This window comes from Onychomys torridus, chromosome 3, assembly GCF_903995425.1.
Source record: "Onychomys torridus chromosome 3, mOncTor1.1, whole genome shotgun sequence".
Classification (NCBI taxonomy): Eukaryota; Metazoa; Chordata; class Mammalia; order Rodentia; family Cricetidae; genus Onychomys; species Onychomys torridus.
Genome location: NC_050445.1, coordinates 36191416 through 36213968, shown reverse-complemented (window position 1 = coordinate 36213968; position 22553 = coordinate 36191416). Strand labels below are relative to the sequence as shown.

The following is a 22553-nucleotide window of genomic DNA, read 5'->3' as shown; positions in this document are numbered from 1 at the left end:
TTAAAATGTATTCATTGCATTTTCCCATATCAATAATAATCTTTGAAAACATGATCTTTCAAATACTAATGCTTCTAGAAAATATTACTTTCAATAAGTGAACAAATCCATGGTACAATTAACTGAACTTTGTTTTCTAATCACTTTGGATGTCAGCGTTTTTGCATTTTGTTTCTTACCTGGTAAATACTGAAGTTAGCTTTACACGTGCCTCTTCTGATACAGCTTCTACTTGGCCCCAGTTGGAACCTGTCCAGTTTTCTTCCAACTGGGAGAGGAGTCGTTGCCCTTTTTCTTCTCAAGGTTTGCTTGTCTCGATTCTTAATGCTGTCTTTTAAGACACTTTTTTAAATGCTAGGGTTAATCTTATTTTACTTCATCTGCTCCCCACATTGTTATATTAAATAATCAAACCTTTGGTGCTTTATTGACAGGTCAAGCTGTTTTGTAGCATGTAGATGACAGTACATTAGCAATTTCTCCCCCCTCCCCCATGGTCTGTTACTTACAGTTACGTCAACTAGTCCATAAACTTCATTTTCAAAGCCTTTTTAGCTAGGAAAATGTTGGTTTTTAGTAGTCTAAAGTTTCTGCTTATTTATTACTTCTGTTTCTTTCCATTTGACTTTTAGATTCCTCTAGAAGTTCAGGAAAAATTGAAACAGTTTTTGAGTATTTAAGCAAATTATACAGTACCATGTGACTTTGACGGTGATAACGACATTTGTACTGGGGCTCTTTGCTTTGAATGTGGCCACATATATTACTTTTTAACTTTCCTTCTCTATGTTTGTTGTATTGGTGACCATTTGGTTCTCTCTGCCCCTCACTCTCCCTGTTTTTTTCCTGCTGTTTGCAGGCAAGTGTGTGTGTGTGTGTGTGTGTGTGTGTGTGTGTGTGTGTGTGTGTGTGTGTGTGTGTGTGTTTATGTGTTCATTAAATTCCATGTTTTAGGATAAATTTGGTGGAAAGCCTCCCTTGTTCAGATTAGGGAAACCAGGTGTGACTGAATGCTGCATTTATTTGGCCGCTCTTAGGGGAAATGATCTCATTATTGAATTAGTCTATCCATAATAACATTGACAAGGGGAAGTTAAGAACATGGAGGCCTGAGGGATACAAAGAGCCATTACTAATTCTCTGAGGAATATAATTCCTAAATTCAATCATCCTTTTTTAAATGATTTTTTTTTTATTTAGCCGAAATAAGTAAATTAACACAGTTCTTGGCAGACAGTATGGGGCCCAAACACATACTGAAAACCCAGCGTCTGCATCATGAAGCCCTGACAGGGTAGCACTGAGATTGGCATCATTGGGCTGTGTTCCAGTGAAGGGTTTCTGCAGGATATAATTGAACGGCAACTCAGTCATGCCTTTCACAGTTGGATTTCTGAATTATGTCCAAGGAGTAGGTAAAAGGTGAACATGACCACCAGGGAGGGGTGTGTCTAATGTTATCTCTCTTCTGTAATGGATTATACAGGCTGGTGTAAACATATAGCATGGGATTCTGTGCTCCAGATGGTTCAGAGACCATCTCTCCTTACTAAATGGGGAGTTTCACACTGTTTCCTCAGTGCTTGGAACACAGTAAATGATCACTAGATATTGTGAGAAAGTGGCTCTATGCCAGATCAAGGCTAATGAAGAGTTTGTAAAATGACCAGTTAGGCTCTCTACCCTGAAAGTTTTAATCAGCAAATATAGGCAACTTTCTATCCATTCCTAAGGAACAAGAGTGTCTCTCAATTTTATAAACCAGAAGATATTACCAAAAGTAGTAACATAGCCCTGCTAGTCCATGGTCTCTTCTGTCTTATTTGCTCTTGTTCTCATATAGACATATTTTATAGCCTTATTTTTCCTCCTCTTTTTGAGGTAGAGGATAGTTTTCTGAAATGGGTTCCATCAATTCTACCAAATGTGAAGCTGTGTAGAATAATACCTAAACAGGCAGAATGAACAGACTGCAGCAGTGTGCCTCGGCTTTCCGCAAGCAGTGCCTAATCAAGCATGGACAAGGGCATGTGTGTTTCCAGTGAATCTCTATAGAAACGTTATCTTCTAACAAGTAATTAATCACCAGTCGCCATGTGTCAGAAAACTGACTTAACAAGAAGTTGTACAGCACTTGTAGGTTTTTTCTGCCACTGCCTTCCTGGCCAGCCAAAAACACAGACAGCATCTTTCTATACTAGAGAATGACGGGGTGTGGAATGATTCTACTTCTGTGGATTCTCCTGCCTGGGGATGGCTGTCTGTCTCACTGCACTCTAATCTCTACTAGGGTAGATTAAGTGAGCAGAGAATCAAGACAGCCTGGACATTGCCAGGATTACTGATAGCTCTGCCCTCCTGATAATGATCACTTACATTTTGCTGTAATTTTGACTCTTTATCCCACTGTTAATTTTTGGAATCAAAAAGGACTTCTGCCCAAGAAAATCATAGCAGATTAACTGGAAAGTTTATGGCTAAGTGTGTATGGGGGTGGGGGGAGCAGAGTCCGTCCGTCGGAAGCTCATTTAAACTTGAACTGCCCTGTTCCTTTACAGAAGTAAGTCACCAAAGCTGCCATGGCGTCCATGTGGTAGGAAGATGGAAAGTACAGCAAAAGTGTAACAAGGTCTGTGATAGGAATATCTAGCAGGCTGTGTAGATGAGGTGAAGCCCTAATTAAAAGGAAAATCCCAGAGTTTTTTCCCCAGGTCCTCTTCTCTTTCTCAAGTCTTCCTTCTGTTGTGGGGAGAGCATGTCTTTGGGTTTGGATTAGGTTTGGATTTGTCAGGGGTTTTTTGGTTTTTGGTTTTGTTTGTTTTTTTAAGTTTTTGTTTATTTGTTTGGGTGTTTGTTTTGTTGTTGTTGTTGTTGTTGCTTTTTGAGATAGGATCTCACTCACTGGCCTGGAACTTGCTGTGTAAACCAGGCTGCCCTGGAACTCACCAAGTGCTGGCTTTAAAGGCATAGCTGCTAAGCCTGGCAAGTTTTCCTTTTGTTCTGTATTTCCCAGGCTGCTTTGCCTCTTGCTTTCCTCATTAAGATTTATGGCTCCTTGCCTCACCCCACCCCTCATTCTGCCTTTCATTAAACAAATGTCTTCATTTAAGCCTCACAAAGATAAGGAAATAAGAGCTGAGCAAGGTACCGATTGTAAAATGGAGAAGAAAACATTTCTTTACCTTATTAGTCCTTTAGTCAATGAACAGATATTTTTTGGAAGTGTGTCCTCTCTTGGTCCTGCCCTACAAACTAATAGATAGGTAAAATGTAAAGTACATCAGAAGATATGAGTATGTCAATTCTGATGAACTTGCATTTTTGTGAGGCAAAATACAAACTAATGGGTAAAATGCAACGTATGTCAGTTTTCCAGATGTCTGTGATGAAAAACTACGCTTAGAAACGGGCACTGAGAGGGTCTGTGAAAGTCCTAGCAGGAACATGCCTGCAGAGGATCTAGGGAAAACCCAGAGCAGGAAGGCGCGTGCTTGACTGGGAAAGCATAGAAAGGTGGGTGTGGCTAGAATGATCAGGGAGAAGTAAGACCATAAATGTATTCGAAGGAGCTGAGATCTTGAAGGTCATTGTAACATCACTGCCTGAGACCTTGAAGGCCATTGTAACATGGACTTTTACTTAGAAAGAAGTAGAAAACTGCTAATGAGGAGGCAGAAATGAACTGGAGGCAGAAGAGTACCACAGTCCGAATCCCCCTGTCTGCTCTGATGAAAATCAGAGGACTTGGGAGAAGAAGGTAAAGGCTTGAGCATGAGCAGAAGGGTCCATAAGAAAGCAGCAGCAGGTGAACATTGTCCAGGTGAACAATGGTGATCCCAAGAAGTCAGCTCAGGCTGGATTGCAGTAGTCAAGGTGACAGGGTGAACCAGTGACTCTGTTTTCTTCTGATCAGTTCAAAGCATGAGGTTTTAATGTCCTGAACCAGACTATGGGTAAAGCGAGTTGAGTTTGGGTAGATGGTAGGGGTACCAAAAGCTTGATTTTGATACATTCAGTTTGATATGTCTCTTATAGATATGAGTAGAGACAAGAGAAGGGACTTGAGAAAGAAACCTGGCATATAGGAGAGTCTGGCCTAGAGAGAACAACTCAGGAACCATCAGCTTGTACATGCTGTTTGAAGCCAGAAGAAAAAGTGACAAGTGAGATCTTGCTGGGAGAACAGGTAGAGAAAAAAAGATGCTGTCTTTGAGAATTGGGCCTAGTGACTGCCTTGCTCTTTAGAGGCTGGGCTGCTGAAAAGGGCCAGCAGAGAGTGAGTAAACAGCCACTGGGGAAAGTAAAGAGCTTAGGAAAAGAGGGATCTCGGAGTCCAGAGGAGTGTTTGAAGAAGATACTTTCGTGTCACATGTTGTTCCTGGGTTACATTAGCTCACTACAGAGAACTGGCTGCTGATAGACTTGACCAGAGGCTTGAAATACCTTGATTTGTATGCCTTTGTCTTTCCTATGTAATTTGTCTAAAGTAGGAGCCAGCTTCAAGTGAAACAGGCTTCTCTTAGTAGCATAGATATGATTAGAACAAACAAAAATGCAGCCAGAATGTCTCTACTATGATATAGAAAAGGCCAAATTGGTAGCCTCTCATTTATCAAGGTCACATCAACATGCATGAATCATGTTCACAATATGTTGCTTTGATACCATGTGATGAAATTGATACTCTACCTCTGTGGTCTTTCCCTAAGCTTGTGTTACATTCAAATCACAAGAAAGATTCATATACAGGGTTAGCCATAAAATACTTGACCAGCATTCCTCCATATCAAAGTCTTTCGAAAGAAAATAAACAAAGAAAAACATTGGTGAAGCCATCTCAGCCATAAGGAACCCAGGAGACATGACAGCTAAATCTATCCTATCCTGGATGGGGTCCTAGAATAAAAAGAGCATGCAGTAAAAACAGAGGAAATCTGGGTGAAGTTGGGCTGTAGTTAATGGTGGTAAATTAATATTGGTTCATTATTTGTGATTAATGTGCCAAATTAGTATAAGATGTTATTAGTAGAAATAATGAATATAACTTCTTAACTTTTTGTGACTCAAAACAATTTAAATAATAGTCTATTAAATTGTTGTCAAAGACATGCCATGAAGATCTACAAGTAGACAATGTATGTTGAGCATGAAAAGATGTTCAACATCATTTGTTATTAGGGAAATGAAAACCAAAACCACAGTGAGATGCCACTCATACCCATAGGACTGCAACAGTTAAAACAAAAAAAAAAAGAAGAAGAAAATGATGTGAAAAAGAGTTGGCTCTTTGGTTAAAGAGCACTGGCTGCTCCTCCAGAGGACCCAGGTTCAATTCCCAGCACCCACATAGTGTCTCACAGTTCCAGGGACTCCAGTGTTCTCTTCCGGCCTCTATGAGCAGTGCACACTCAAGGAGCAGATATACATGCAGACAAACACCCATACACATAAAGATAGTTTTTTAAGTGTTGACAAGGATATAGAGAAACTAGAAGCTTCATTTGTGCTATTGGGAAAATAAAACATACAGCAGCTTTGAAAAACAGTTTATCCCTTTTTCAAAAGGTTTATTATATGACTCAACAATTCTACACAAGAGAAATGAAAAATACATGTACTCAGAAACTTCTACCCAAATTTCATAGTAATGATATCCATAATTAACTGATGGATAAATGAAATGTGAGTCCATAAAATAAATATTATTTGGCCATAAAATGAGATGAAATACAGAAACATAATACATAATGAACCTTTAAATACGAGGCCAAATTAAAGAAGTTGGTCATGAATGGACTCATTGTGTGTGACTATGTGAAATGTCCAAAATAGGCAAAGCTGTAAGCTAGCAGTTACTTAGTGTTTGGAGGTTGTGAGAAAAATGAAGATGTGGATTCGGGTTTCTTCACAAGTGACTAACAGGTTCTAAAATGGATTCTACAACCCTACAAATATGTTAAATGATCTTGAACTCTAGACTTCAAATATGGAAATTGTATGCTAGCTGAATTAGATTGCAATAAGTTTTTTTTTCTTAATGTTGAGCTTTAAAGCTTTAAAAGTCCCAAATGATTTGACATAGAAAATGAGTAGCTCAGCTTTTATATTCACATTAATAAGAACTTTGTCAAGGCATTTTTGCATTTCCCTAATCATCCTGAGAGGTGAACAATCAAGGAAGAATTTATAAGGAAGTGATATTTATTTTAGTACTAAGTGGAATTATCCAGAGTTGGGGAAAGAGGCACAATCAGGAAGTGAGGGGCAGTGAAAGATGAGTCCTGAGAGAAGTGAGATCTCCTTTTGGAAAGATGTGGATTCCACTTTCTTGCCCACAATTCAAAATATACCCTTCACTATTTTCCTTGCCCTAATTAATTTCTTGTTCTAAACCTGATATGTTTTCTATCTGGTTGTCCGTACCTTGTCTACCTGGTAGAATGGGAATTCCATAGGCAAGGCCTCGCCCCAGGACCTACACTAGGTAAATGTCCTCAGTGGGAAAGTGGTTGCCGAAGGTGTGGTGGACAGGTGATGAATAGGCTCGGAGTTGGCTGGAATGAAAACAGATATGGCAAGTGTGAAGGAGGTCAACAACTAGCTGGGCTTAAGGAATGGGAGAATGGTGAAGGCAGAGAATAGGGTTCAAGGGTGACCCTGGAGAGTCTGACATGGACACAGCATCAGCACATCAAGTAAGAGAAGGCACAATGGGAGGACTGGGCTTGATGTGGGAAGGGTCCTCAGTGCCAGCATATGTAAAATGCCTGTGAGACTGGAGCTTAACAGACAGGGTGGGTTAGACCAACAGACCTGGGGAAGCATGAGCCATCTACAGCTCTTGGAGAGGAGAAACGAGAGAGAGCAGTCATCTGGAAGACCGGACAGTAAAAGGAATGGGAAGGAAAGAGCTGCAGGAGAGGAGAGGAAAGGAGGGGTCCACAGGACAGGGCAGGAAGAGGATGATGCAAAAAGCCAACAAAGCACACAGCCTTGCTACTGCCTGCATAGACGACTACTACTTTCCATCAATGGGCGGAGCCTCCTCCCTCCCAGTGAAGGCAAGTGGTATCTCATGCTAAGTCCTCCACATCCTCTGAGGTCACCTACCCAGATTCTTCCTCAGTGTAACAGAGTTAGGAGACAACAGCCCAGAAACTAAGTGGGACATTGCTTTGTCCTTGACCTTTGTGCCTTGATAAGTCCACAAATGATCCCTGGCATGGCTGAGGATGTTGAATGGAGCTGTTATGACCGTATATTTTCTACAGGCCTGTTACAGCGGGACATTACTGTGGTTTTTTGCAGGAAGGTTGTTAAGTTTTCCTATCTGAAGTGACCAGGGCGTAACTTGCTAGAGAATTAGCGATGACATGCTGCCACCTACTGGAAACACCCACAGCCATCAGGACAGACCTGTGATCTGAAAGGCTCTGCTCCTGAAGTGACTTCAGTGACAGGGCTGAAAACAGTGACTGCCTCCCCTTGCAGACCCTGTTCTCTTTTCACCATCCATTTTTAACCAGTTGTATCCTTCTGAGAGCCCTGTCTTCCTTCCCAACTCCAGCCTCTTTGGCAAGCCCCCTTGAGTGATTCTTGGAGCGTTAGCCATTTGGATTTGTGACTGAATAAGAGAAGCTAGTCTTCTGCCCAAGTTCTCCTCATGACGATGACCTCCAAAGTTCTAAGAAGTAGCTTTAATTCATTAGGGATAAAAAGCTAGCTCTGACTCCTTAGCAGGAGGGAAGACTGCTAAGTGATGAGTTTTATTGCTTTTACTGCCTGGTGTAAAGAAAGGCCTCTACTAATAAAATTCAGTAATAAAACAAAAATGTGCATAATTTGATTGCTGAGTGTTTTCTTGAGGATTCTCTTTAAGTATATTTAAATAATGTTACTTTTCTTGATTTTAACCCCCTTTTGACTTTTGACCCCATTCTGCCTATATTATTTTCTTCTGTTCTTGCCTCTCTAAGTTTATTATACTTAAAGTAGATTCCATACATTCCAGCAATTAACTGGTCTCTAATTAATCATTTAATTGGGGCTCTTTGAATGCAGGTGAGCATTCCTCACCAGCCTGCATATCCTCTACAGAGCACCAGAGAACAATGAGAACTCAGAATCTTCCCAGAAAAATGCCTGTCTGTAATTAATGTCTGAGTTCTCATAGATTAAATAAGATTTTCCGAAATTATCCGTTCTTGTCCTGATAGCCTACAGTCAGTTTAGAGCTTGGGCTTCCTCAAGATTACTGGCAGTGACAGTCTTCCTATTGTAGCGTCTTCTCTGGAACTGGCATTGCTCAGAGATGAGCAGAGATGGCAGGTGTCCTTATTACACAGTGAAGATCTCAAGGAGTACAAGCGACTTGTCCCGAAATCTCTCATCAGATGATGCCATTTCTGTCAGTGCGTCTGTAATCTCTGTGCTTAAGAAACTAAGTTAACCCTCCCAGTGAAACCATGTTTCTTCCTGGAAAGCAGAGTTACACCGTTCTCGGATCATGTATTAACTCTAGTAGAATTCTTACTAAAAAGCTAGAAGCTGACCCCTTCCTTTTTTTCTAAATAAAGATGTAGTGTTGAAATTTACATGCTTGAAACTCAGAAGCACAGACCTAGGAGACAGCTCATTCAGTAAAGTAATTTAGGGTGTAAAAGGCCTGAGCTCAGTCCCCAGAACACATATAAAAATAGCTAAGTGTGGTGACCACACTTGTAATCCCAGCAGTGAGGAGATGGAGACAGATCCCGGAGGCTAAGTCCAGCCTCATGGACTTAATACGTTCCATTTTTCTGAAAAAGAAGTTGGATGAGACCTGAGGAATGAGGCCAAAGGTTGCTCTGTAGACTAACTACAGACACACACATGGGAAGTACCCTCTGTATCCCTCCCCATCTCCTGATCTGGAAAGATCAGACCCAGATGCTGAAAGGAAGCACCTAGCCATGGGGAACAAAACAGCTTTGCTCTCAAGTCTTCCATAATGTGCCTGCTCATAGTATTCTCTCTGTCTGTAATCTAACTTTTCTAATTTTGTGTTCTGAAATTATTGTTTTATGTGCTTGATTTTTACTTTTTCCTATATTTTTAAATTTTTTAGTGCTCTCATTTTTATTAGCCTATTCTCCCTCCTCACTAATCATGAAGTTCTTGTGACTAGTCACCAGGACTTTATTTAGTTTTAGTTTCTGAATGTCTACAGCTCATTATGTTATTTATTTTCTCTTCTTTAAAAAAGCTCACATAAATTGAAAGTTTTTATAAACATGTTCTGGACTTGAAAATATTTTAAAATACCTGAGTTTACATTTGTTTCAGAGAGTACCCATCAATAAATACAAATAGGTTGCCAAGAAATAATTTTTATACCTAATCTTATAGACCTGTGGGAATAAACTGCTTTCTCTAAAATAAGGGCAGCTCCTAAAAGACAAATGGGTTTGGTGTAACTTATCTTCAAGGCTAAATTTGTTACTTTCATGTATGATAATGAGGCTACACTATTGTGGTAAAGTGAGGGTACTTGTTATTGTTACTGTTATGTGACTGGGCTTGGTACATATACCTGTAGTGAATGCTTTCTCCACGTGGGTTCTTTGAGATTGTGTGTGTGTGTGGGAGTGTGTGTGTGTGTGTGTGTTATTATCACATCTTGTAGACAAAAAGGAGAAACATTTAAGAGATTAAGTAAATTCCTAGTTCATGTAATAACAGATATCAGATAACACTTAGGTCACTGGACTTCAGTATGCTCTTACCCACATGAAGTTAAGGCTATCATTTTGGTAAACATCAGGTCTCTGTTTTATATAGAATCATTTCTCAATTAGAGTCTTAACACACAAATATACTTTTTTTCTTTATTTTTTCTAGTTATATTTTCCTGCCACTCATATTTTTCATTAATATTCCTGTTACATATATAGATATAAATGTGTACAAATGTAACCGTCTTGAGTCCATTTGATGTTGCTCATAGGTATATATTTTTGGAGCTGACTACCTGGTGTTAGATGCCCAGATGCTGATCCCTGGGGAAGACTAATTCCTCCCATGTCAGTGTCACTAATTGCCTGTAGCTCTTCATCTTTGAGTAGGACCCTTGTGATATTTCCCCCATCCACATCACATATCAAATGATGTTCAGATCTTGCTTAGGCTCCATATTGTTGATATGTTAACGGTGCAGCTTTCCTGTCCTTTAGAGAAGACAGTCTCCCAGAGACATCTTGTTCCTCTGGCCTGTATATATTTCTGCCCTCTTTTCCATGATATTTCCTGAGCCTTGTGTTGGGGTAGTAGTGTAGATGTATCTGTTAGGGCTGGGCACCCCATCATCATTTGTTCTTTGCATTTTGACCATTTATAGTGTACTGTAATGGTTTACCTGGGCTGCAAAAAGAAACGGTTTGATAAGGGATGAGAGCTACATTTATCCATGGATATAAGGCTAAGTACTTAGAATGCAGGTAGAAATCAGAATGCAGGTAGAAATTATACTGATATTTTAAATAGCTTTACTTAACAATTTAAAGAGAGTTCTGCAAATTCCTCCTACTCTGGACTGTGTTATAGGGTTTGTTTTGCTCAACCTTCCTAGATTGTCTTCTCGAATGCCTGCTGTAGTTGGAGTTTTCCTGCCTGGCCCAGTCAGGACAAGTCTCTCTTACCCACCAGTCTCACAGTCGCTCAGACCCAACCAAGTAAACGCACAGAAACTTATATTGCTTACAAACAGTATGGCTGTGGCAGGCTTCTTGTTATCTACTTCTTCTATCTTAAATTAACCCATTTCTGTTAGTCTATACTTTGCCACATGGCTTGTGGCTTACCAGTGTCTTTCCATGTTGCTTTTCATGGTGGCGGCTGGCGGTGTCTCTCTCCAGCCTTCTACTTCCCAGAATTCTCTACTCTCTTGTCCCGCCTATACTTCCTGCCTGGCCACTGGCCAATCAGAACTTTATTTACACAGAGCGATATCCACAGCAGCCTGCCATGGAGTAGCACTTGCTTACTGCCCTAGACCATGCCTTAGAGCCACAGCACAAAGTAGAGCCAACACTTGGTCACCCATTTCCTGGCAAACTCTAGCTTTGCTCCCAGATGCAAAACCTGTACTACTAAGACAACAAACAGCTTAACTAGTGGTTCCCAAAGGCAAGAGAGGGAATACTGTTTTACATGGGAAGTCTTTTGACTCTATCCCTAAAAATTTTAAGTAGATGTTTGACAGTTTACCAGGCATGTATATGCAGCTTGAGAGTTTCCTAGGAGATCCTCATGTGGGCAGTTCCTGGACAGTCCAGGAGAAATACCGACCTGAGCTCACATCTTTTGAGATGCATATACAATCCTACTGTCAAAGCCCATCCTCTTATCCTTGTTTAAGACTTACTCATGTTCTCCTTCTCACTCTTCCTCCCTCTTCCTTCTCCTCCCTCCACTACTACAGGCAAAGAAAGTAAAAATTACTAAAAGTGCTAATTTGGATTAAGTTAAATCATCCTTAAAACTAGCCTGCAGGATAGTCAAATTATACATTCTGCTTCTATGTGCAGAAATTAAGATAGTCGGAGTTTGTTCTTGGAACTTTGGAGTTGAGTAAAACCTCCAACCAATAATGGCTTTACGTAGATCACAGCTTTGTGATCGTGAGAAGGTATATCTACCCAGAATTTCTATTTTTCTGGTATTTAGAAGGACAGGTTGGTACTCAGTATTGCACCCAAGGCTTCTTAGATTCAACAATTCTGTTTTTCACTTTGAGTAAAATACTCAGTAATGTACCTGAGATGCATAGTGCTATTGAAGAACAGAGATGTTATGTCGTGATTCTGCCCAACTGTAGGTGAATATAAGAAATGTGAGCACAGTTAAACCTGGCTAGGCTAAGTGAGCTATTACAAGCCATTGGTTTCATAGTATTTGCATCTTAGTATTTGCAACTTACAATTGATTCCTGCGGACATAACTCTGTCACAAGAAAAGTGGTGTCTATTTCATTTGTCTAGTGGATGACCAGCAAACTTAGCCCTTAATCGTTATATGAACTTGAGTGAATGATCTCCACTCTTTTGGCTGAAGTTCTCCCATCTATAAAATGATTTTGACTAGAAGATCAACTGTCACATGATATAATACTAGATATGGGATTCAGAGGGCTGGTGCTCCACTTCCGCCTCTAGTTCTTGATAGAGATTATCAAAGAAAAGCAGTCTACTCCAATCTGTTTTCCATGAAGAAATCGAAGACTTCTGAGAGGTGCACTGGCCCTCCAGCTAATGTGTGTGTGAAGGAAGGAAGGAAGGAAGGAAGGAAGGAAGGAAGGAAGGAAGGAAGGAAGGAAGGAAGCTGTATAGGCACATGTCTTTCCATAGGCAAAATCATACGTGTAGCATTTGCTCACCATACCAGTGTATGAGCAAGACAGATACAACAGAAGCTAGCTAGTGCCTGTGCATGACCTATAAAGGTCTTAGTAGGCTCCAAACAGTAATTGACAAAGTAAACATGTGGGTACTCAAAACATAAATGTCATATGCACTGAAGCCCTTCGTCTGCTGTGCTGTGCTTTTCCAGTTGATGGGAAGGCTTTATTCAGATCAGCATTGCACTTTTCCCCGGAGGTACTCTTAATCTTTGCGTTCTAACCTTTAAAGACACAGGCTTCAGTTGCTGCTGTAATGATTCCTGTTGCTTGGCATCTGCATGTTCAGATTCCTCCAAAGAACTGTGCCTTCTATTTTGCTCAACTGCAGATGGAGTGAAATGAAAGAAACCCAAGTGGGGGTAGGAGAGGCCAGACTTGATTGACTTCCCTCTCTTGATAGCCGGAGTCGGGAGGAAGGATCAATGGCCCCAACTTTTCAGCAGTCCTGAGCACTGCATCTCATTCTCCTTTAGGCAATCTGTTTCACCGAGAAGCTGATTAAATATTTTGGAGGTATTGGCGATGGGGGAGGAGGGAGAGGCTGGGGATTTTTAGTGGCTAGAGCCTTTTATTGACAACATTAAAGGCTTCATGATATATTCGACCAGAAATTAATTACAGCCCAGTTCCCATTCCTCCCTTAGGTGACAGTCTTCTGTTGATGTGTGCTGCTGGGAAAGTAATAATAGGTTTCAAATGTTTGTGAAAAACATAAAGGCATTACTTGCTGTGGTAAATCAGTCATTTGAAGCCTCTCAGCTTCTCTCTGCTCCATGGATGTGGCAGTCTGTCTGTTTTCTTTTGTTAACTTTAATTATAGGGTATAGGAATTTTTTTTTTCAGAAATTTGGAATTTTTTTTCCATTTCTTGGTTTTCTTAGTTCTCCAGGGACATGAGTATTGAAATGATAATGACACATAAATAGCATTTGAACAAGAGAAGCATATGTCTGCCAGGGAGCTGATTGCCTTAGTTAAAAGCTGTGTAGTTATTGGCTAGCAACTGTTGGCCAGCTCCCCTAATGAGCCTCCGATATTTACCTTGTGCTGTGCAGAAGGGTGAATTGATTCTCAGGAGTCTAGGGCTGCTTTTCACCAGAGGCAATGTGCTGAAGTAGTGGGCTCTTAAGCCATAGCCTGGACTCATTCTCCCCCTTTTCAAATGAAATGTAATGTGGTTTTCCAACAGCTCTTGCAGCCCCTTACTTCAGGCCCCTTCTTTCCAGTAGGACCTATACAAATCAGCTTAGAAAATACTGGCCTCTCTGTTTGCTCACCTGGGCAAAGAGAGAAAGATTCCTTTTAGGGGACCTCACCAAGCAGAGGTATCATGGTTCACACTAGCCAACCTAATGCATCAGCACATGGCAGCATCCTGCTTCTTGCATGAAAATTGGCCAACCCCTAACAATATGAGCTGTTCATATCCAAATGTCTTCTCAATGGAACTTGACATTATGCTTTCCTGTTGTGTCTAATCTGTGCTATCCATTCCTGAGCAGTGATTGCTAAATCCTAACTTCAGATGTTTGCCTTGTCTTCTAGACCATTTCTTGAAGTGATAAGTTTATTTCCCTTTCTAATCCTAACATCTTTCTTTGAATTATTATTTATGATCAGAACCAAACATGAAAATCGAATCACACTGACTGGACTGTAGTACCTCTTCACTGCAGTGATAATTGGAATGTGTGATGGTTTTCCTTGAGCTGAGAATACCTCTGTAATCAAGGAAGGGCACAACTACATGGAGATAGTTGAATCATCGAGTAGAGTTGACTGTATTCTGTCAGTGGTGAATCAGCATGATATTCCAGCATAAGCAGTATATCCCTCTTTCCTTTCATGCTCCATTATAGAGTAATTCTATACCTCTGTCATAGCATTTCATGTTTTCTGTAAGCCTGGGTTGTAACAATAGATTACTTAAAGTAAGTATTTGATATTTTATTACTGCAGTTCTATTAATGGTAGCATGGATTAAGCACATACTTTGTGTAAGGCACCCTACTTATGTGATTTACATGTATCATTCATCTCAGTGAAGTCTGCACTAACCTTGTATGCTTAGGGGTTAGTATTTTCTTTTTGTATGTGAAAGCATGGTACAGGATCTGCACTAGTGGTAGATGGCAGGACCATGACTCACTGACAGGCCTGTCTGCAGCTTAGTCATGTTATGTGGCATATGGTGATGGACTATATCTCAAGAGATATACCATTGCCCCGGTGCTTTTACTGACTCCATTAGACAGTGGTGATGGAGCAATCCTAGTGCTTAAAGGAGGCGTGTAGTAGCCTTTTCCTATTCCTGAGAGAAACTGGGAGGAGACAGTGGTTAGGAGGATGCAATGGTGAATAGTTATAGTGAACTTGACAGGTTTTAGAGTTACCTTGGAGAGAAACCTTTGGAAATGTCTGTGAGATCATTTCAAAAGAGGGTTAACTGAGAAGGGAAGAGCTCCTCTGAATATAGGCAGCACCATTCCACAGACTGGCTGGAAGGGAGAACCCATGCACACCAGTACTCATGTTCTTTCCCCTTCACTATGGAGGCAAGATAACCAGCCACCTCACACTTCTGTCACCATCCCTTCCCACCATGGTGGACTGTACCCTCAAACGGTGAGCCCAAATCAACCCTCTCTAAATGGCTTTGTCATGTATCTATATCTGCAATGAGAAAAATAGTAATGCAGGGGTAAACAAAACACATTCAAAGGATTATGAGACAAGATTGTAACCTAATACCTAAGTCCAGCCTTGAAGTGATCACCATCATTGATGGATCAAATGAGACATGAATGGGTGTGAGACCCCAAGAGGACCTGACACTGCAGCAGCATTAGACCATGTCCAAGTCAGGGAGGAAACTGAGCCAGGCAGTCTGAAGTGAGCCTGACACCAAGAGGAATTCCCAAAGGATCAGTAAACTAGCTGTGAACTATGGTAGTAATGATGACAGCTGGGAGTCTCAAAGACGCTAGTGTGTTTAGTCTAAATCACAAGGAGCTATGTCTTCTAGTTATATCAATAGTAAACCAAGTCCTTTTTAAAGGGAAAATATAATTGACAGTTGTCATATTTTGCCTATCTAGTTTCTAAATTTCTTTAGAAATTTCCTTAGTTCCTGAGTTTAGAGAGAGGCAAAGTTTGCCTTCCATCATAAAAACGCAGAGATCAAGGCCTGGAGCCTGTGTGGAAGCCAGTCTAGACCAATTGAGTGCACCTACTGCAAACTCTGGTCACAGAGCTGGGCCTCAGAGCACAGGGCAGTAGAGAGCCATTGGAGACAGTGTGATAATGAGTGACTTTTGGTTAACTGGTGGTGGCAGCAGCTGTGGCTGTGGGATACCAACATCCGGCTCCGCTGGAGCAAAGCAAGACATGGCACTCCCTTTGTAGCAGCAATGCTATCTTCATGGAACCATCTTTGAAGAAGAGTTTTGAAATGACTTGATTCTAGCTGCTGCCTGAGTTGATTTATTTCTGCTCACTCCCTAAGTCCCATTTTCTTGGAACTGCAAATTGTCCTAAGTCTTTTCAATAATCCCTTCTCTAACTGAAGACCCTGACTATGGCATACATACACACATATACATACACAGAAAAAGCCAGTCTATCAGTCTCATGCATTGCTGTTAAAGCCTTAACCAATCCTTTTTCTTTATCTTGGTCAATTAAATAATAACGTTAAAAAACAATCAAAATTTTCTTTTTTTTAAAGAGCAAAATGGACTGAATTGTATCCATAAAGGTTGACTATCCAACCAAAACTTAATTATCCAATCTACACATTTATTCCTGTTGTCTATTTCTATGTAACAGATCACTCCATTACTCAGTACCTACAGCAACCACCAGTATCCATTCTCTCGAAACAGTGGTCACTGAGGCCCAACCATAAGCTGCTTCTGTAGACAGCCTTGGCCTCACAAATGGCCGTAGTCGGACAGCAATAGAGCTCCAAAGTCTGGAGTAGCTTGCCTCACATGTATGGTGACTTGCCAGGGCTAGCTGGAGTTCCAGGCTCAGCAGGGATGTGGGATCCTTAGGTCCCCGCTCCCTTTACATTTCTCACAATGCCCCTTCTCCATGTAGCTTTCACATGTCATTTCTCTATTAGGGTATCACACATATGACAATGTGGGGCTCTGAAAGCATGAAACAGAAACTGCCAGGCCTTTCTGAGTCCTGGACCCACTACCTGCATAGAATCACTTCCACCATTCCCGAGCAAATCACAGAGCTGGCCAGGTTTTCCATGGAGGGATTAGATGAAGGCATGACGGTGAGAGGGGCGGCTGGTTAGGGTCTACCTTTGGACGGGCTCCAGTTAGATACCCTTAGCTCCGCCTCATACAGTTAGATACCCTTAGCTCGGCCTCATACAGCTAGATACCCTTAGCTCCGCCTCATACAGCTAGATACCCTTAGCTCCGCCTCATACAGCTAGATACCCTTAGCTCCGCCTCATACAGCTAGATACCCTTAGCTCCGCCTCATACAGCTAGATACCCTTAGCTCCGCCTCATACAGCTAGATACCCTTAGCTCCGCCTCATACAGTTAGATACCCTTAGCTCCGCCTCATACAGTTAGATACCCTTAGCTCCGCCTCATACAGCTAGATACCCTTAGCTCCGCCTCATACAGTTAGATACCCTTAGCTCCGCCTCATACAGTTAGATACCCTTAGCTCCGCCTCATACAGTTAGATACCCTTAGCTCCGCCTCATACAGTTAGATACCCTTAGCTCCGCCTCATACAGTTAGATACCCTTAGCTCCGCCTCATACAGTTAGATACCCTTAGCTCCGCCTCATACAGCTAGATCTGTCTACCCAGTGTCTTTGTCAAGACTCTTTCAGTTTCATGGAATAGAAACCTAATTCAAAGTCCCTTAAGCCAAAAGGGGAAAAAATGTACTGGATCATGAAACAGACGTACAAGAAGTAGTTGGTTTTAGCCTTGCTTTTATCCTAGGATTCCAGGGTATCAGCTAGACTCCTTTTCTTCTGGCAGTGCTTGTGTTTATTTGAATCTACTTATCTGTACCACAAACCCTGCCTCCCCGTGGTGGCAAAATCGTACCTAAAATGCGTATAACATGCATAGCTGGAACTCAAATAGTTACCTTCTCTCTTCCAAGGGGATAGAGCAAATCCTTTTTCCTCTCTGTGTCCATTTCTGAACAAGTTGCTAGAATTAGGAGGGTTGTGCACTGTGATGGGACCAAGTTCCTATCCACATCGGATGACTAGCCTGGTCCTCATAGAACACGCTCCAAAGATAAGGTTCAGTCACCCAAGCAAAAGGGGCCAGCTGGACACCCAGGAAGGAGACATGAAGCTCCACCCAGTAGCAGTTTACTGCATGGATGCAGTTCAGTCAGGAAATGACATAAAGCACAGATTTGAGTTTACGAAGTGCCAAAGAAGACAGACACTTCCAACCAGTCACATTATAGAGAGGCATTTTTCTTTTTTTATTTTACAGTTTCTTTATTGAATCTTTGGGAATTTCACACCATGCTGCCCACCTCCCGGTCCTTCCATACCCTCTTCTCCCCCTGCAGTGCCCCTCTTTGAATTTTTGATTAAAAAATCAAACTGAACCAAAACAAACAAAAACAAGACAAAAAAAAAAAAAAAAAAGCCTCTTCGCTCCTCCATCTTTCCCACCTCTGCACTCTTCATTTGTTCTGGTGGCTTTGGGAGCCGTGGTGTGTCACATCCTTTGTCCAGTCAGCTGTACTTGCAGTGTTCATTGCATTGAGTCACTGGTCTGGCTTCTGGTACACCATCATCACTGGCTTCTCACTGAAACTCCTCTCGGGTATCCCAGAGTCGCCCCAAGTCATGGAGATCCTTGACTTGGTTATGGTTCCACAGGACCAGTGCCTTCATGAGCTCAAGCAGGTCCTAGATAGGGTAGTTGTTAGGGTGGGCCAGCTCCAGACCACCAGGGCTGCGCCCCTGTCAGGTGAGGGCCAGAGCCAGCTCCCCTAGGCCACGCCATCAGGATTAGTTCCCTATGTGGTGAGAAATGAGGGTATGGGGGAGGCAGCTTTCCCCTGAGGGTTGGGGACAGCTCAGAGAGACATTTTTATGGAAAGAAAGAGGTTGCTAGGTACATTATTCAGAGTGGATTGAAGTAATTCAGGGACATGTACTTTGAAAGTTAAGACTGGAAAGGAAGGAAGATAAAATAGTCAGAGGAAATGTTGGTAGAATGAGTTTCCTGGGACCCTTTCGGCAAGACCTTCTCTACAACTGGGGGCCCTGACTGCTTCCTATGCACACACAACAAAAGCCTGGCTTTTTACGAGGAGAGCTTTCTCCTAATGCCATTAAAATAGAATTTACTAAGTATAATTTGGGGGTTTCTTTATCTGCCTTCCTAACTCTAGGTAGGCCTGTTAGATAAATCAAGAGTTGGTCAATTGTGGTGTGTTACACAGTATTGTTTCAGATTTAGTCCAAGAAACCTAAAATTAACCCTGACTGTGACGAGTGTTGCAGGGCTTGAGAGGCCCATACAAAAATGAAGTGTTTGACGTGATTGCTGCCACAGAAAAGCCTTTTCCAAAAGTATATTCATTTTTTGTCCTCTGTCACTTTGACTAACAACATATACTTAAATTACCAGAAATAATACTTCCCTGTGTTATATCCTCCTGTGAAGCTGAAGGCTGCCAGGAATGTGAACTCATTTAACGCCTCTCCCGAGTTAAGGGAGTAAAATGGCAAGCTCCCCTCTCCTTCTCCCTCCCCTCATCTCCCGTCTTCCTCCCTTTCTTTCTCCTTCTCCAGGATTCCTGCTTTTATTTTGTACTGAATTGATTCCAGTACAGTAAGTTCTGTAGCTTCTCTTTCTTCCAGGGTATTTTTTCTTCATGGCTTAGGAATATTTTTTCTCTTTTGAAAATTTTCTTTAACTTTTTATTTATTTATTTATGTGTTTGTTTGTTTGTTTATGTGTGTGAGGGTGTTTACTTGCATATATGTTTGTGTACCACATGCATGCCTGGTACCTGCAAAGGCCAGAAGAGGGTGCTAGATCCTCTGGATCTAGAGTTACAGATGGTTACAAGCAACCATGTGGGTGCTGGGAATTGAACATGTTTCCCAGAAGAACAGCCAGTGCTCTTAACTGCTGAGCCATCTCTCCAGCTCCTTAGTTTGTCCCTTTTCAGTGAGGATTATTTGCCTTGCTGTGGCAGGGGAACTCTGGTGTGAGTTATTCCTACCATGAAGTTGAAAAAATAATCTTAAATTCCATTTAGAAACACACACACCAAAAAAAAACCAGAATAGCCAGACAACCCAGAATGATAAAAGAAATGTTGGAAGTATCACCATCCCTGGTTTTAAGTTATACTACAGAGCTGTAATATAAAAATAGCATGGTGCTGACAATTTTAAGTCCACCAACCTATGGCCACCTGGTTTTTGACAAGGAAGACAAAATACACACTGGAGAAAAGACAGCATCTTCACTAAATGATGCTGACCAAACTGCATAGCTACATATAGAAGAATGAACTAGACCCTCATCTCTCACCCTGCACAAAACTCAATTCCAATGGATCAAGGGCCTTGACATAGACCTGATCCCCTAAACCTTATAGAGGAGAAAGTAGAGACCATGTATGCTTCACCATATAGACATGGCAAAGACTTTTTGAACAGGACCCTGTAGCACAGGCATTAAGTACAACAATTGACAAATGGGACCACATGAAACTAAAAATCTTCTGTACAACAAATTCAAGTAAAGAGGCAAACTACAGAATGAGAGAAAATCTGTACCTGCCAAACACCTGACAGGGGATTAGTATCAATAGTATACAAAGAACTCAAAACACTAAACACCAAGAAAATAAACATCCTAATTTAAAAATAAGGCATGGATCCAAACAGAGTTCTCAAAAGAAAACAGACAGATGGTTGAGGGAGACTTAAAACAATGGTCAATATTTTTAGCCATCAGGAAAAATGCAAATTAAAACTACTCTGAAATTTCATTTTATATCATTCAGAATGGCCAAGATCAAAGAAACAGATGGCAATAGATGTAGACATGGATGTAGGAAAGGGCGAGTATTTATTCACTGCTGGTGGAAGTGCAAACTGGTATAGCCACTAGTTCCTTTTCCCCCTCTTATTCAATATGGGACCTCGGTGCATGGGTTGGTACTCCCAACATTCAGGATGGTGACCTAGACTAGCAGGTCATTCATTAATGACAGGGTCCTGAGAGAGAACCAGGATATCAGAAAGATAAGAAGATAGATAAGTTTGGGATCAGGAAGTCTTGCTTAAGCTATATCTCATGCCAAGCAAACTTATTAAGACGCACAGCATCTTACGTCCTATTCCCAGGGGAGAAATAGGACAAAGTCAGCAGAAACCATCGTACAATGGAACTAAGTTAGTGGGAAGTTATTTAAAAGGATCGCATGAGGGAAACATGGTATCTCAAGAGCACACAGCAGCCTTGGGACTGATTCCCATAGCCCTGTATGCTAGGAAGAGTTGGGTTCTCAGGATCTGAAGCCACAGCTCCCCCAAGGCCCTGGCCCCAGGCCATTACCAGCTCTGCCAAGCATATCCCTGGTCTTAGAGACAGAGCAGTATTTCTTCTCTATACATCAGGTCCTCAGAGAAAGCCTCAGTTAATCAGTCCAGCCTTCACCAGATGGCTCTTTCTTGCTTGAAGGAATGCCCTCATAGACAACAAGAGGTATGCCTCCTCAGTAACTGTAAATCCAGTCAAGTTGATAATGAAGATTAAACACCACAGGTTCCTAAGAATGTCACAGTAACCACCAACCACCATGTGAGCCTTCCCTAGTACTAGACTAGTTTACTTTTGAACAACCAGAAAGTCGTCCTGCATGGTGATAATTATGCGTTCTATTTACCCTCTACACGCACCCCTGCCCTTGTTACTAACAAATGTAGGCAGGTTGTTAGTTTTATTAGCTTTTGATATTGGGATGGCCCTTTTCTCTCTCAGCTATAAATATCTGCTCTGCCTACATCAATTTGAATCTTTTCCCCCTAAGGAAATTAACATTGAAACTGTAGTACAGTTAATTACTATCTAAATTCTACTAAACTGTAAGTCAAAACAAATATAAAACTGTGATTCTATGAAGATAAGAAATCATAGAAAAGAATTCCTTTTTGGGACAATAAAGTCAGATCATGAGCAGAGCATGGAGCTCTTAAATTAGCCTGGGTTGGCTTGATTCTGAAGGTGTGGCCTATGAGAGCATGAGTGTCATCACTTATCTTGGCAAATGTAACCTGGTACTTGTCTCCTGTCTCCAGTGATGATTCCTTCCCAGGGTGAACTCTATGGTTCATGATTATAATGTAGGGATGTCCCCTTTAAATGCCAAAATAAAGAGAGAATCTATGTATTTCTGATCAGTTCAGAGAAGAGCTGAGCTTTATCTGCAAATTCTTACTTTCTCTCTGGTCTAATCTAGACCTTTGACTGCTACAAAAGATGATTCTATGTTGGTCAGTCAATGTATAGATAGGAGAGAGTGTTGAGGACCCTTCAGAAGACTTGGGGTGGGGAGACTAGAGGGAAGCAGACCTATGGCCACAGGACACACGCAGTAGTTTTGTTACTACACTAAGGGAAAGACATTGCCTAGATCAAGGTGTTCATTGATTGGGTAATCATTTTCTGTGAAGAGACCATGTAACCCCGCTGTATAAAGTGTGTTCTTTGCTGTGAAGTCAGCCTCTCCCTCACTTGTAGAGCCTGTTGAATTTGCCTATGTTCAGACTTTTACATCCTGGGGACCACCTACCATTATGAGTGTCTTAACACAAATTTGCCTAATAAACAGAGTCAAGTATAACCAAGTTATGTCTATTATTTCAGCATCTGAAGCAGCTCCTGGAGAATTCACTTATTGGGGTGCATAAAACAGGTCAGCTAGGGGTCAGTCATTCAGTTCATATAACTGTCTATTGAAGGTATACAAAATTCACTGTATTCTTCGAGTTAGAAAGACAAATATATGATCCCTGCTTGTCCAAAGTAATATGAGCACACAGTAAGCAATGATGTGAGCAGTGTAGATTCCTAAG

General features: G+C 41.4%; 1 protein-coding gene across 1 annotated transcript in view; it reads left to right on the top strand.

The window, feature by feature from the left end:
- The window catches only part of Exoc4 (exocyst complex component 4), a 767731-nt gene that overhangs the window by 716450 nt on the left and 28728 nt on the right, over nt 1-22553 (top strand). The gene's annotated exons all lie outside the window — the stretch shown is intronic.